The sequence below is a fragment of the Charadrius vociferus genome, unplaced genomic scaffold (assembly GCF_000708025.1).
Source record: "Charadrius vociferus isolate BGI_N301 unplaced genomic scaffold, ASM70802v2 scaffold109, whole genome shotgun sequence".
Classification (NCBI taxonomy): domain Eukaryota; kingdom Metazoa; phylum Chordata; class Aves; order Charadriiformes; family Charadriidae; genus Charadrius; species Charadrius vociferus.
In genome coordinates this window covers 1,125,492-1,140,032 of record NW_009650060.1, presented here as the reverse complement: position 1 = coordinate 1,140,032, position 14,541 = coordinate 1,125,492, and the positions used below count along the sequence as shown (strand labels likewise).

Here is a 14,541-nt window from a genome sequence, read left to right as displayed (position 1 = left end):
TCGTGTGTATTTACTTTTGGAATCGTTTCTGTTTGTTTATCAACACAGTATTTCGCTTAAATTGTACTTTTGGGGACTAAACGTCTTCAGCATAACCTCCCTTCTTTGCTTGCGCCACATGGCTGAACATTTTCCTCCACACGGCACTCGGGATCAGAACTCAGTTTCATCAGATTTTTCTCTCTCTTCCCTGTCTTCAAATGATGCCTTTACTCTTCCGGTTACCAACTTTGAAAGTGAGAAGGACTGAGTAATATCTCACCTAGCCGAAAGCAAAATCATGCTAAAAAAAGGGGAGGGTAGAAAAAAAAACTTTTTTTTTTCCCCTTGTCAAAAAAATATGTATTTTTTTGTATCCATTTATATCCATGCAAATCCATATAACCATACACATCCAAAATATGTATCCATTACAGTTTACCCTCTTTTTCAGGAGGAATAGGTTATTAAAAACCTTTTGCTAAAAACCATAGGATTTCCCAAACTGGAATTTTAGGAATCCATGCTGTACTAATGCAAAGCTTCTGATCCATTCAGTGCTTTAGGTAAAGCGGAAAGGAATAAACTAATATGGGGCACTGTCCACCTTCTGACATCTAAGGAGTTAATCGGAAGTTAAAAAAGAAAATGAGAAATCTGTACTTATTTGTCATTTCAGCTGAAGGTAATACGTTTGTATGGGTATGGCACTCGATGCCTTGAAACACAAGGCTGGTTAGCTAAGAAGAAAATAAAACGCCGATTTGCTAATCTATCTTCACTAGCACAGAATGAAAGGTTCAAAAGATACCACAGATGATCTAAATTTCCCAAATTCGGGAAGCTATATTAAAAATGAAAAGAGAGAATTCCCCCACTCTAAGGTGAATATTGTATCTTGCATTTAATTACTCTCCTTTAAATTACTGTATTTCAGACAGATGTGCACCATATGTCCTTAAAATATTTTGGTTTTATTTATTATTTAGAAAATTCCACCGTTTTCCTTCCTGTATTAAGGGAAAATCTATAGCTCAGCCGTCCTGGTGTCTTTCTTCACAGATTAATTTTGTAGAATGAATCTGTAGGTTTGCCACACTGCTATATGAAAGATTAATAATTATATCATTCAGGAAATCTGAAGCCAAATGACATCTGCAGCTCTACATGTGTTAATTTCTCATTCAGTCAATATTTTTGGTTTAGGGAATTAAAACAAATTAATCTTATAATTAATGTGACTTTCCTAGGCTGAGAAATCTTCAGGAACTGTGGAGTTTTCAGAATTAGTTGCATTTTCTTAAAATAAAGCCAGACAATAATGACTTTAAGAAGTCCTCCATCTCCCAGATTTGTTTTGTTCCCAATAATAAGGAGGAATGCGACTGCATAAGCTTCGTAACTTGTTTCACATCTGTGAACCAGGAGTCTCCACGGTGGTTCCAGTAACCAAAGTGGATACGAGCGCTGGCTCGCGGGGGGAGAATTTCTTCCAGTTGCAAAGATCCCAGAACTGCCTACTAGTTTGCTTCCATCCTCCCGCTTAAAACATCCACCTGTTTCTGGTAGGTAAACTATGTGTAGGAACACGTTGCCGGTATTTTAGTTCCCTCCAAAAGGCCCAACTGAAGGAGCCAACGTGGGACGACAACCGAGGATTCAGACTTGGCTGGAAGGGAATGTCCCTATCGGAAACGTGCGAGTTTGCATGGAAAAGAGCTTTGACGCTGGGAGTTAAGCGTAATTCAGTGTAATGCTTCCCCTTACCCTCAGTTTCCCCCCGAGGTGGGCTTTTGTGGGTGCTTCAGCAGTGGTCCCCGTGAGCCCAGCCTGTATCTGATGCTGAGCTCTGCACAGCTCATCCCCAGGTGGACCCAACCGCCCCCGTAGAGGGAGCAGGCAGCCTCGACAGACAGAGCCACCACGCTTCCAGGGATCTTTCCAAGCTCTTCACAGCCCCGCTATCGGCTTCGCAGTCACAAAAAGTCCTTCCAGCAAAGGATACACTTTCCCCCTCCCTTTCCAGAAGAGACCAGGGGTCCCAGAGGCAGCCAAAAGTGGAGGATGCTGTTGGAGCCACATTGTCAAGGAGCTGGCAGGAGAATACGGAGCCTTACAGCTCGTCGAAGCCACATAAGCTGCACATATTTAGGAAAACTGATAGGAATTGGAAGTTGCAGCTTTGTTTAATAGGTGGGGAAGAACAGAAGGAAAATTTGGCACCCAGAAGGAATGCTGAAAGGGGAAACGTTTCCTTTGCACTGGAGCCTCTCTCGTGGGGTTTCTGCTGTAGGTGATCCTCCTTCCATAACCCCTTCTAAAATAATCAGCCTTTAAACACACAGATTTTAGTGACACGTTTTGTGAATGTTGTAGCTTTTCTATTTAGGAGGTCATCTTATTCGACTTATCAGTTCCTGTGACTTCTCCACACCACAACTGTTTAAAAACCTACAGAAAGCCCCCAGCACCTGCAACTATAGATTGCAACGTGTTATTATTCCTGCAAGTTAGTAAAGGTATAGCTGCTCCCGGTAGAAAGCAATAAATAGTACAAGACCACCTCTTTACTGCATCAAAAAGAAGAGTTCTGTTTCTTGGCTGACATGGAGAAAATCATATACAATCCAGTCTGCCTTACTCAGCAACAACTGCTAAACACACCAGATTGTCATAGCAGTGATCGTGGAAAAAGATGAACACAATATGGAATGTCTGTTCTGTAAAGATCTGCTCAAAATGACGTGCACTTTTGGCTGCATCTGTTGCATTTTTGAGCTTTATTAAACAGTATTAATTATATATACTCCATTTCCTTAAGAAGAACTGCAAAACTGCAGAAAAGCCTGATATCAAAATGCAAACTTTTCTTTTAAGATCTTACGTTTGGGGAAAAATTAAGCTAATGTGATCCTAGGGTCTGGCTTTGTTGTTTAGTTTAGGTATTTGAAATGCTTTTGTATTTTTACTTGATCTGATATGCATCTGATAAAGGAAAAAATAAGAACCGGGCATCCTATGAAGATGCTCTAATTTTCATTGTACGAACATGAAAACATCAGAATGACCAAACTCTAGCTGTAAATGCCACAAAACAGACACACGCACCATACCTATACTCGGATTTGAGAGCGCTGCCATCGGAGACATTCGATCTCCATGTTTAAATACTGCACGCTCCATTTTTTCACTTGGAATTTGTTATTTTTGATTCTAAAATGCATTTTAAGAGACACCTCTGAAGCCTTTCTTAAGAACTGGCGGAGGTTTGGTGGTCTGGGTATGGGAACGCGAGCCAGGGCTCAGCCTGATTTACTGATTTCCCTTTGTAATGTGAAATAAAACTTTCAAGACTGTCCTTGAAACGGGGATCAGGAGGGCGGTGGTACCAGCAGCACCAGTATTGAGCCTCCATTATCTCTGCCTTAGATATTCTGTTTATAAAATGGGTGTGACGGTATTATTTTTTCACCACAGAAGGATGCTGTCAGGATTAATTGATGACTTGACATCCCTCTTTTCAGCCTAAAATGATTAAAAAAAAGCCACTTCGTAGCATTACGATGATGCTCCTCCGTACAATCAACGGCAACAGGCTTCCAAACACCCTTCTGCTCTTCAGGGATTTTGGGAATTCAGCCTGAGCCCTCCAGCCTTACCCATCGCTGGAACTGGAAGGAGCTAAACTGGACATTCCCTGGGGCTGCAGGATACCCATATCCCTGACCAGTGATGGAAAACACGTTTAAAAAAAAAATAAAAAAATAAAAAATTTGGCCCTTTACATTATTCAATGCATATATCTCCTGAATTTGAATGGAACTCAGTAAGAGACCCATATGGTCTTCCATGCCTTAGGTTTAATTTTTTAAGTATACGTAAACTTATCACACATGGTGATAATTGCAGTGATTTAAAACTGGGAGGAAGACACATATGCAGTTGGGAAGTAGAAGAGTTGTGGAAAACAGACAGCACTTGCTCAAAGGGGCAAAATAAATGCATTCTATTAAAAAAAATATATTAAAACCTATGGTTTATGCAAGTTAATCACTACCATAAAAGTGCTAAAGCTGGGGAGAAAGCCTTAATATTCGAGAAAATACTGTGTAAAGGGTACGTAATGTTTCTGATAGCAACAGCCCTGTCGTGCCATCTCTTAAGGTGCTGCGTATTCTGAAAGGGTTACAAATAAGCTCAGCTAAAAGCAATATTAAAAGGGTTGATCTTAATCTTCTTAGAACATTCAGCATGGGAGATTTTCAGTGGTAGAGAGTCCCAAATTGTGAGGGCACAGAGTAATATTTCACTTTTTTATAGTGCCTTAAAGCCGAGCAATTCAAACCGGGCGCATCTCCTTCTGCCTCCCCCTTTCCTAAAATCCCCGGAATGTCAGACGGGCAAAGGTGGGAAATGGCAATACTGAAACACGTACAAAATCTTCAGAAGTTAAATTAGCATTTTAGATTTTTAAAAAATTTTGGAGGGGATATATGCCAAGAACTAAACCCCAGAGTCCTGCCTACCGGCAATTATTGCTGGAAGACGGCTGACAAAATAGACCACTGAAGTATCACTCGTGATTTATGAAGGTGGGCAGCAGCTGTGGAAGGAGAGGACCGGCGAACCAGAAGACACCCCCGGAGGAGAGAAAGGGACAGGGGACATCAGCCAGGGAATGGCACAGCCGCAGCAGAGCACAGGGAAGGCAGGGACGGGGCTGGGGAAGTCCGTGAGCACAGAATCAATGATTAAAAGCGAAGGAAATGAAGTTTCTAAGACACAGACCTTGAAGCGGATGGCAGCGGTCCTTTAATTTGGGGCTATTTAGTGAAATAGTGAGGAGCAACTTTGGCAGCAAACAGGGCAGATGAGATGGGCAAAGCAACGCAAAGGGGAAGAGAACCACAAGAAGAGGGGGAAAAAAGAATACAATAATACATTCAAGTTGAAAACTCAAAAATGATGACATATTCAAAACTGGGGGGGGGGGGGCAAGATAAATATAGGGTGAATAGAAGAGAAAAGGGAAAAGGCACAGGTTTGGGAAAAGTTAAAGAATACAGAAAATCAGCCTTTGGAGATAGAGAGAAGCCGCAGAAAGGATTTGAGAGGGCTATCAGGGATAGAGAAGAGGTCAGAAAAATATCAGTAAAGATATAAATTAGGAAGCAAAAATCAAACTGGGTGGTAATTAAAGGAGAAAAAGGAAGAGAATAAAGAGAGCAAAGGACCGCAGCGGTGCTAGCAGGGAAGCGCAGTGCAGTGAGGATGCAGAACAAAAGCCGCAAGTAGAAAAAGGTAGAAAATCTGCAAAATCCCTTGCAAGAGTTAAGGTTTCTGAAAGAATGAAGGTGAAGAAAAGCACGGGCGGTCCCTGCTGCTGAGAGAGGGCTGCGGGGCGAGAGCTGCACCCCCATCACAACCAGAGCCGGGAGCCGGACAGTGCCTTCATCCCACTAACGCTCTTTGTTTGGGTGATAACAGCAGGAACTTGAGGTTCTTCGCTGTTTTGACTGATAGGGGACAGACTCGGGGAGGGTGACGAAGGATGCCACCAGCCGATAAGAGGACTCACATGACATCAACCTCCTGTTGACCCTCTATCTCAAGAAGCGTTCTCCAGAAGTGAAGAGCAGCACATCAATAAGCGGTGCGGTCCTTGCATGCACGCTCCCCCCAACTAAAAATGGGGCTCCACCTCACGTCAAACCTAACCTGAACAACAATATCAGGGATTTTTTTCACCGCGTTATATTATTTACTGTATTACACTTTGATACTTTACGTTAATTCTTGAGCTCGGCAAAATTTGAATATAGGTTTGTTATAATCTAATAAGGTTAGAAAGTGGCAGTGCAGTCACACAAAATAAGCCTGGCCTTCAAACCAGAGAATTGCAGAGTTCTGGTCTTTTCCTGACACTGATTTCCCATGAGACGGCTCTGCCCAGGTTTCCCCATCTGTAAGATACGGTCTTACAGGAGCTTTCATTTACAGAAACGTGGTGAGGATCGGAGTCAGTAAATACTTGAGGAGGATAATATTCTTCTTAAAGTAAGAAGACTCATATTACAAGCCTAGTCAATACACCAAATGAAATACTCTCTACTAATTATTTTCACAGAGGACTTTCCTAAATCAAATGACTTTAATATGCGTAAGATTAGGGGGAAAAAAAAAAGACAAAAAAAATTAAAATTCTAATACCAAATTTCTGGTAACAATGCTCATGATAACTGCAAAAGAGGAAATATTACTGCCGGGAAAGAGCTCCTAGAAAAGAAACAGGGGAAAAAGAAATAGCTATGAAAATGCAAACATGAAGGAAAAGTTAATTGCTTTCCATTTATTCAATTTATCACAGTATTTTTTCCATCTTTTCACATTTCCAATATGAGGTAGACTGTAAATATGTAGTTAAGTCCAGTGAGTTTTCTTCTGCAGCTGATACACTTACAAAATGTCTCTGCTCTAATTGTGCCTCTAAACATTGTCTGGCAGCATCAGCATCAAAAGTTACCACAATATCTAATACCCCCTCAGTTAATAGCAAATGGAGTCAAGTAGAAAGAAATGTTTTTGCATAAGTGTCACTGAAAAAAAAAAAAAAAAAGGACCCTACAGAATAAATTTGGAGATCCTACAAGCAAAAAGAGGTCCCGATGCTTGCCTGCACTTGCAAAACACCTCTGCAAGCCAAGGAATTAAAAAGTGGCACTGGAGAGGCAAAAAGCAGCCAAAGAGTACTGGCAAATACAGTGTTTTATTTTCTATTACAGCCCGTGACGTATTTACAGTGAGGAATGTGTATTTTACCTTCTATTTTTTTTCAAATTGCTGGCCTGAGAAAAATGGGTGGCATTTTGCTTTACGCTGGAAAAGCATTTTCTCCTATCTCGTGTTATCTAGAAGAGATTCATAAAAAAAAAAAAAAAAAAAAAGAACCTTGGGAGTTTATTGTTTAGATTCTTCTTCTTCTCCCCTCACAATTCATGAAGAAAAAACTCAAAATAAAATATTGTGCATTCTCTAACCAAAGAAACCTCAGGATCAGCATCAGTCATTGAGCCTCCTGCTTATTTTCTAAAGAGAGATTAACCTTTGAAGACAAAAGACCGGCGTTTGGTCTCGGTTACCTTGATGTAAAAATCAATGCACTTTTATTCAAATACTTCTTAATTTCTTTTACCCCAATTTAGAGAGTTTAGCCTTTCACAAGTATAGGATTCAGATAAAAAATGTTTTCCTCAAATTTGCAACACACCCCAGTAAGTGCTACGAACTACCTCCAAATGGTTTCTTTAAAAAAAAATAATATTAAAATTAACTTGCTTTTGTGTTTCAAAGGTAACATAACAAATGGTTTCCTGTTGTTGTGAAGCAAGATAAAATAATCTGAGTGACCCTGACAGCCCTGATAACCATACACAATATATCCTATTGTAATTCAGCATGCTATAAAAAAGTCACGTCATGGTAATAATAGATGGGTATGAATATGATAAAAGTGGATAAAAATCTACTCAGGTGGTTCTCTGGAAGAGCAGAAGAAGAATCAGACGTAAGTCCCTACATAAAAACTACATTTCTGCACATTAGGCTGGGAATGGCAATCCCACCATACGAGACCCTCTGTGATTTCCATGGTGGACTCACATCGTTGACCTACAACCACTTAATACTCCACCAGATACGCTGCCTGGGTCAAAGAATAAGTCCTGGTCCTTATTGAGTAATACCCCGAGAGGAATTAGCTCAGGTACCTGACATAACTCACCCTTTTGGGGATTTGTGAAGCTGTCATCTCCAAGGATGAAGCTCCTAAGCAGGAACTTTCTTGGCACCAAGACCAAGGCTTGAAACTCAATATTCAATAAGATTAAAGTAACTACAAAACTCACCACTTTCGAAATGAGGAATCAACTAATTTCATTGAGTCGGTTTTTGCACAAACACAACTGAGAAAAAGCAGAGATTAGAGGACAACAGGAAGGAAAAAAAAGGGTGAAAACATGGAGGAAAAGAAGGGAAAGGGAGAAGAGAGTCAAACAGTTGCCATGTGGTAAGAGGAGGAAACTCATTAAAAAGAGCTTTGAAGGAAGAAACGTAACTCCCCTATTATTGGTGAAAATAAGGAAGAGTATTAGATCATTTGCTTAGGAACTATTTGATTTTTGTCTCTTGGAGGGTATTCGCACACTTTGGTCAGGGGTGCTGTGAAGTACAAAGGGGGCTGGTGGCACCATCTGCTAATTTTGCCTGGGACTTCTTATTACAAAACCTCTTCTGTCCTCGTTAATGATGTTTCCCAAGATTGAGGCTATCTTAGATGATAATCTTCTAGAGAAAGTCTGCCAAAAGTTTTCCAGAACATCCAAAAACCAAGATTTAAAAAAAAACCCCGACTCTACCCTGTAAAACTGCAAACTGTATGTTGCATATATTAAATTTCCAATAAGCCTCTGTTTGAGCTATTTGAAACTATTTTTGTGTTAGAGGCAGAACTGAATATTTGGATGCATTTGATTTTGAGTCAAAGATCTGCTTTTTTGTTTCAGGTGTTGGAAGTCTTCCTAAAAATGCAGCCAAGCCTTTGAAAAATTTCTTTTTGTGCCTGCTCACCGGGTCGGTCCACGTCTCTTGGGCACACCTTAGGCTAAAGCTGAGCAAGCTACTGTCACAGGTCAGGCTGCTAAAAAGATCTCCTATCTGAACTGAAAACATGGATCTTGTCTTCACTTTCAGTGATTCCTCTACTGGATTCAGAATAAAATTACTGCACTTCGCAGAATAAAGAACTGTTTTAAATTCATTGAGAAAAAGGAACAAAGAGAAAATGGAAGATTTGGGTAAGAAAATAAAGCAGTATAAGAGAAGGGTTGAAGATGCAGAAAGTGGTAATGGAAATGTGTGCTTTTCTAGTTTGACTAAAACTTTCAGATGTAGACCAGAATAAAGCAAAGGGGACAAATAAGATCTGACCAATATGACCAGTTATGGGAGAAGAGCACAACAAAGAAATAGTGAACTGAGTGATGAAGTACAGGGCATCGGGAAAATATACAACATGGTGAAAAAATGTGGTAAGCTGGATAAGGATACCAGTATAAAATACCAAGAGGACAACACAGTCAGGCTGGACAATAGGGCTTAGGAGAAAAGAGGGATGGATGTGTTGTAGAAGGTCCCTTGCACAGACAGGGAGGGTAACTGAAATGACGGAGACAGAGAAAGGCTGAGAAACTGGAGGAGATTAAAATTAGATTGAATTTGCTGCATAAGAAGACTATATAGGAGATGTCCGCGGAACAGAGCACAGCAAAGAGAAAAGGAAGAGGTTTGAAAGAGAAAGGCCAAGACCAGCTTGCATGAATGGAGCAGAAAAGGATTGTTTTGATGGCAATAGGTGGAAGAGTGTAAGCCTTCTTCCTTCCCTGGAGAAGGAGACGGAGCTGTTGGAGCAGGTCCAGAGGAGGGCCACAAAGATGATCAGAGGGCTGGAGCCCCTCTCCTATGAGGAGAGGCTGAGAGAGTTGGGGCTGTTCAGCCTGGAGAAGAAAAGGCTCCAGGGAGACCATAGAGAGTCCTTCCAGTACCTAAAGGGGGCCTACAGGAGAGCTGGGGAGGGACTTTTTACTAGGGCATGTAGTGACAGGATGAGGGGGAATGGCTATAAACTGGAAGAGGGCAGGTTTAGATTAAACATTAGGAAGAAATATTTCACTTGGAGGGTGGTGAGACACCGGCCCAGGTTGCCCAGAGAGGTTGTTGAGGCCCCATCCCTGGAGGTGTTCAAGGCCAGGCTGGATGGGGCCTTGGGCAACCTGGGCTGGTGGGAGGTGTCCCTGCCCAGGGCAGGGGGTTGGAACTCAATGATCTTCAAAGTCCCTTCCAACCTAAACCATTCTATGACTCCTTAGTCCCACCAGTTCACATGCGTTTCTGCTCAAAGACTTTCACAGTTGTATCAGAGAAGACTATTCCATCATAGAATAAGGGAGAGCCAAGCTCACTGGAGCTTTAATGGCAAAGTGATACTTCTATTCCAAACTTAAATAATCTTCAAGTGTCTGGATGATGCAGCTATAGTCTTATATTAACTCAGAACCAGTTTTTCAACCATTTATTATAACAGGCTTCAGAGGACGGCACTAAAAGTGGCTTACGAGCATCTGGATAGCAGAGGAGTGAGGAAGAAAGGTTTCTGCACGGGATATTTTAAGCAGAATCTTTATGGTATTTAACCTTTTTTCTTGTATTTAAGAAAACAGGTACATCAGTGTGCAAAACCATCCCCTGGAGCAGAAAAAAAACACTCATGGGGCTTGAATTTTGCTTTTGTTGCAGGTTACAGCACTCTTACAACCTGACGCGATGGTTTACTACTTGCTCCCCAGGTGAGAGGCTGCTTCAAACTTGACTTTACAGACAGAAGTGGAAAAAGGGTTTACACCAAATTGCTCTAAATGCAATGAGAAGCAGAATTGGGCCACGGAGCTTAAATATAGAAAAGAAAGTAGAGTGCTTAGCAGAAGTGAAAGAACTAAATGTATTTGGGGAAGCAGTGAGTAAAAAAAAAAGTTTTATTTTAATACGATTCTTTTTCAGCCTATTAAGTTCTCCAGTATCAGAATGAAGTCTGCTAAAAGTTAGTAAATAAAGGCTTTCAGGAGAGCTTTATTAAATCACTTATGACTTATCAAGTTAAAACTCCCACTCAGATATCTTAATAAAACTTTCAGAGAATATATTTAATTTTCCTGGAAATCAGAAGCCAATTACTAAGTAGAAGAGTTACTGTCTGCTACACCACCGATCAGCTTTCTGTAAATAGAATATTTACCAACAACTTGGATTTAGTTCCCTAAAGTTTCGCTTTCTGAAGGTCAAATAACTATGTAACTGCTTAATAAAGAAGCAAAGAAGTACCTCTAAATATCTCCAAGCTCTGATGGGCTTATATTCTGCTCCTTAGGTGAGGTATTAGCAAAGCTTATTTATTTTCATTTCCAAGGCTTTTATTTGCTCATTCCCTTGTGGTAAAGCTGATTTCCATGATGATTCCCTTCTTAATTTTAATACCCTTTTTACTCATCATATAGACATAAGAATTTTCCATAAAATAATGAAACCCTTCCAAAGGAAATGAAGACAACTAGGAGAGGAAAGTAAACTACAGCTTACTTCCCCCCCCGACTAATTGATCCACTGTCATATGCATATATGAAAGATTTTTTTTTTTAATGAAAGGAAAATAAGGTTAATTAACATAAAACCCCTCACTCCTTGAGATGTTGAATTTTGTATTTTATCCATGCTGCCTTAAGTGCCTTGATTTCCCAGTAATGACCTAGTTCTCCTAATGAGTAACATTAACCCCTGGCTGTAGCTGTCCAGGACTTAATTGTCAACTGGAGCTGAAATAGGAGACTTTGCCGATCAGCAGGTATGTGGTATATTAACTCATGTCATTTCAGACCCTAATAAATAAATCTGTTGCTAAGGCAACGGGAACATCAGCTGTATCACTTTTTCCTTTTTTTTTTACCCCCCCTTTTTAAAGGAAACTGCTTCTCACACCGAGCTTTTAGAAAAGGAAATTAACTACATGTAACCATAATTAGAAGAAACATCGTCTCCCATCTCAGAAACATATCTACATTAATGAAAAAAAAGGCATTCAAAAAGAGGACCGCTTTCTCCTCCGACCGGGGTAACTGAAATTATTTCCCTAAAGTGAGGGAACGCAATTTAAAGTATACATCTAAGTGAGAACACATCGAAAATATTTTAGCTGTTTGTATTTCTCAGATTGTTCCCCTCTCTAGTACACTGCTGATGCCAACTGAGCAGACTGCTTCAGCTGTTAATCAGGCAATGGAGACCATAGAAGAAAAACCACCACTCAAACCCATACACCTTCACTGCCCTCTGTGAAACTTTCGATACAACTGGCAGACGCGCAATCTTTTGGAAAGCTGAAAAATAGCTCATTTTCAGCTCATCAGATTTACCCGCTGATGAAAACTTATGTACCTGATGATTTAAACGCAGATGCCATTGCTCCTCCCCGTCCCACGGCAGCAGTTACCTGATTCTTGCTTGGGAAAATCGAGAGGAAGCTGGGGCAACACAAACACATATCCAAAAGCAGAGAAGATTTGGTGAGCAAGAGCTGGTAACTCACTTTCTGCCTCAGTTTCTCTACCTCTAAGATTGGATCTTGAATACTCCTGTTTGAGACTAACAGATCAAAGGTTTTATGGAAAGGAAAACCATATACAAGTGCAGGTAGTACAAATATTTTTGTGTTCTGTAAGGTTTGGGAAGGAAGATCATGGTACTCTTTGTTTGGGGATGACGCATCGCTGAGGTCTCTCAGAGCCTCACAGGTGAATGTCACAGCCTTAATTCCTGCCATTCTACCACAGGACAAAGTGTCTTAAAATTTTGAAAACTGGTAGTTTATTTTTAATCTGTGCCTACAGGATGGTTCTTCTGCATCTCTAGTGATCCACATCTCAGCCAGAGATCGGGTAGAAAGGGAACTAAAGAGAGGTTCGTATGGCCAATTATTGCTCTTGGAACACTTACTATAGGCTCTGCCCATACTATAAACATAACAAACTACTCAAAATTATATCTGTTTTTTTAGCTATAGAATCTAGAGGTAATACAAAGCATCTTTTTTGCCATTATCAAAACTAGGGATGTTTTCTCCTCTGGACTGTCAACTACTTATGGCCCTTTGAGAAAACGTGCTATAAGAAAGATGGAAATCATTAGGTCTACTGTAGCAGGAGAACTTTCACACCTGAGAGGTCTTCATTACAGGCTGAACATTTCTACAAGCTCTTAAAAACAGTGATCAAGGAACAGTGCATCTTCCATGGGAAGGGTTCAATACCCCAAATCCCCAGCCACGGGAAGAAATTTCAAGGTTGGACTTCACTGAATGAACAACCAAAGAACAGATACCTCCAAACTGCCCTTCCAGTTAACATTTACATCTGAACTGCTCAGAGTATTTCATTAACTTTCTTATTTGTTACTTGCAAAAAACCACTATCTGCTCTCCAACTTAACTCCAGCTTGCATGATAGTGACGTTAGGCTACTTTGTCTTCACTTCAGGTGTTCAAGAAGTGAGGGTGTCAGCTTCTACTTAATCAGATGTCTCTACGTATACTTTCATGGCACTGGTCATCTGTATTGCACCCCTGGCAAACACCGTTTTCTGTGGGAGTATTAGATAGCTTTTCTTAGACACTGCTAAAAAGCTTCCATTTCAAAAGTGTTATTTTACATCCTACGGGCTTTTTATCATATCTGGTACCTTTTAGTTAAAGCTGTATAAACGCTTGCATTTTGGGGGGTCTGGAGAAGAAGTCTTACGAGGAACAGCTGAGGGAACTGGGGTTGTTCAGCCTGGAGAAGAGGAGGCTGAGGGGAGACCTTATCGCCCTCTACAACGACCTGAAAGGAGGTTGTAGAGAGGGGGTCTGACCTCTTCTCCCTAGTAACAAGCAATAGGACAAGAGGAAATGGCCTCAAGTTGCACCAGGGGAGGTTTAGGATGGATTTCTTCACAGAAAGGGTTGTAAAGCACTGGAGCAGGCTGCCCACTGAAGTGGTGGAGTTGTCATCCCTGGAGGTATTTAAAAGATGGGTAGACGTGGTGCTGAGGGACATGGTTTAGTGGTGGTTTTGGCAGTGTTAGGTTTATGGTTGGACTTGATGATCTTAAAGGTCCCTTCCAACTTACGTGATTCTATGATTCTATGATTTTAAGCCTTTGTTTTCAGTTTGGCTTATGTATCCACCACGTTCAACTTTTTGGATTGAATTTGCCAGAATCTGTTGCTTTTCACAGATGAGATTTCCCTGCAGGAACTTACTGCTCCAGATCCACAGAGTTCTAGAGCCAAACTCTCCACCGCTTTGCTGTGCAAAGGGGCAGAACGGACCCAGTCAGCTATGATTTCCCTGAAATCTTCTTTCCTTTGACCACACACAACCTCTGCCCTCCTTACATGCCATTGCACAAGTGGTCACCTGGCAGGGAGGGGTAGGACCACGGCCCTTTCTTCTACATGCTCTCTGCAGGCTGTTTGCAACGTTGAGGGTATCTGTTGAAGCTAAGAGCATTTATGGGTACTCAAAGGTGTGGAGCACCTACTCTTTCATCTTTTGCCATCTTTCCATACCTGCACCTTGATGGGATAAACTGTGGTCCAAAATATCTGTCAGTGTGAGGAAAATATGACTAAGGTATGGATTCACTGTGTTCTCAAATGCCTCTATGTTAAATAGTTTCAAATTCTGACTTCAAAGGCAAAGAGTAACTACACAGATTCTGTATTGCACTGCCAAGAGGAACACAACCCGCCTTTCCAGGCTCCTCTCCCTCGCAGCTTGCAGAGGACTTGTGCCCAACTCGCTGATGAAGAGCTGCCCCACCACACAAGGCACAACACTGACTGCACTACCTGGGACAAGCCCTTTCCAAGGACTTGCTCCTGAGAGAAGGGGACCAGGTCCTCACGGTGGGCAGCCATGT

The 14,541-nt window shown here is 41.2% G+C and overlaps 1 protein-coding gene across 1 annotated transcript in view; it reads right to left on the bottom strand.

Annotated features, from left to right (window-relative positions):
• GTDC1 (glycosyltransferase-like domain containing 1) overlaps positions 1-14,541 on the bottom strand; it is a 133,791-nt gene that overhangs the window by 19,640 nt on the left and 99,610 nt on the right. The window lies entirely within an intron of this gene.